We start from the raw sequence: 2,403 nt of genomic DNA, 5'->3' as shown, positions 1-2,403 counted from the left end.
TGAATGGTCTGTGATAAAATGAATGTTTACTGTTATGGTTAAACAGTTGAAATAAAATCTTAAAGTCTTCCAATAAGGTATTAATATTCTTGATGAAAAAAAACCCCATTAACATGATATAAATAAAAAAAAACCCAAAATTTAAGAATTTAATGCCAGTTTAGAAAGTAACCATCATATCAGTGATGTATCTTGGTGGCCATTTTATAAAGACTTTATATGACTGTAAAAGCAAACTTGTTTTGTTTGTTTCTTTGGGGTTTACCACTTCCTTCCCACTTGAAACAGAGGTGAAAGAAATTGCTGCTGCCGGGGGGATTCAAACCCACCCGGCCCTCTACACCCTTCTGGTCGTGGAGCCTATGCTCTACCAACTGAGCTAACCCTGCATGGCGACTGTTTTTATTTTTATTTCATTAATTCTGCTCCATAGAAAACAATCACACCACTTGAACTTTGTTTTGTTTTTTCTTTTATCTTTTTAATTATTAGCAAAAATGTAAAGAGGAAAAAAACATAAACAGATTCAACATTGTGTGGTGTTTAAAGGGTATCTTCAGCGAAAATTTTTTTTTTTTATATATATGAAAATATAGGTTACTGTGACCACTTTACAAGAAATAAGAATTTTCAAAGATGAATCATAAAAGCGACACTAACTGTTAAAATGGCAAAATTATCGATTTCACGGAAACAGTTGAGTAAAAATCTGAAAACCCAATAAGTGACCAGTGACGTCACAGTATACCAAAAGAGACTGAAATCGACTCGATTTAACATGGCGAGTATAGGGAAATGAAAGTACGTGACTACTTAAATGGACTGTTTTAAGTCATTCAAGGAGGAAAGGGGCTAAAAAATATATATACATAATTTTAGGTTATTAAATTCCCTAACGACCGGTATATTTCTTTATTTAATTATTGCACTGCTACCACATATAAAATAAGTTTAAAATGTAAAAAACCGTCTCAGAAATACTCGTCTGAAAAACGGATCGTAGTAATGTGGCGACTTACTGGGTCCTGGCAATATGCGTCAAATGAAAAAGACAGTTTTTACTCCTTCAATAACGGAAAGGGCTGTAATTCATAGATACAAATTTAGTATTTTGAATTCCCTATTGATTGGTATATATATTGAATAAATGCAGTGATTTGCCATGTTAACCTTATTTGAAAAGGAAAACCTCATAAATATTCGACTGAAAACGGGTATATCCCCAAATTTTTCCGCTGACTGGGGAAAACATGGCCACTAATTTCAACTGTATCATCGTCTCTTGTTTGGAAGGATGCTCGTTGAAAGTATGACCCAGACACGAAACCGTTTGCTTTTAGTTTTTTCTTCAACGACACGTTAGAAGTATAATTAAGTCCGATATCATTGGGAATGACGTTCAATGCTGACGACACTTTGTTTGTCGGAGATGGTAAGAGTAGCCTCCCTTTATTTTCGGTAGGCGTGGTTATCTTTGCGTTGTCGAACCGGTAATGTCATGGTCCAGAGTCCAGTGCCCGACTACCTATGTATATATACATATTTGCATTCAAATTGCGTAAAATACTAAATACTCCAGAGAATAAATGGACGGTGGGACCCAAAGTTGCATTAAAAATTGTTAGGTTTAGGCCAAATGAAGTTACAAAGACGTATCTATTTTAATCCTTTTTATTTCGTTTTCAGAAAGGTGAAAAGGAAGTTTTGTTACCAAATTTTGTGCCTATTGTAAATTGTAATACTAACCAAGTCTTGGTGGGTTTGGTGGACATTCAGGTAAGTAATCCGTCCAGTTGGAATCTCCATGAGTCGCATTGGTAGTCGTAGACATATTTTTTCATTTTGTACGCCATTTCCAGATCTTTCCGTATTGCTCCACTGTAATTCTTGATCAACGCTATGTTATTGTACATTAAGATATGTTGAGTTTGCGACGAACAATAAAATATAACTTGAATAACTACGAACGCTGTTATTAGTAATGTGCAGATTCTTCTTACAAAATCCGGTTTGGAAGCCATATTCTTTTCAGGAAAATTCGAATATCTCAATTCCTTGCTCATTGCCTTCTGATAATTTATTGATCATTACCTGAGTATTTATGCCGACAAACAGGATTACCACTTCATCCGCGGTCACGTTTGGTTAGCCAAGCATTGCTTACAAACTGGATGCAAGGTCTACTTCACATATTTTTTCATAGATTTAATGTGTTTCTGAAACGTGTAACATCTGAAGTTTGTGTAATTTTGTAGTGTTCAACCTGCAGTATCGGCTTTTATTATTTGTTGGAGGATTAATGTATACTGGAATTTTGCCAAGGATCGCTTATAATTTTAAGTTTTCATAAATGTTGAAAACAATCCGAAAAAGAGCAGTAATTGAAAATTGACATGAACACAG

At 34.6% G+C, this 2,403-nt stretch overlaps 1 pseudogene; it reads right to left on the bottom strand.

Moving 5' to 3' along the window:
- Nucleotides 1-1,831, bottom strand: part of LOC132543271 (beta-1,4-N-acetylgalactosaminyltransferase bre-4-like) — a 13,406-nt pseudogene extending 11,575 nt beyond the window's left edge.
- Nucleotides 1,832-2,403: the final 572 nt, after the last annotated feature.

This window comes from Ylistrum balloti, unplaced genomic scaffold (assembly GCF_031769215.1).
Source record: "Ylistrum balloti isolate Yb309-2 unplaced genomic scaffold, AGI_CSIRO_Ybal_v1 Utg369750, whole genome shotgun sequence".
In the NCBI taxonomy this organism is placed as follows: domain Eukaryota; kingdom Metazoa; phylum Mollusca; class Bivalvia; order Pectinida; family Pectinidae; genus Ylistrum; species Ylistrum balloti.
Note: the sequence above shows the minus strand (reverse complement) of the source record. Positions and strands in the feature narration are given on the sequence as shown.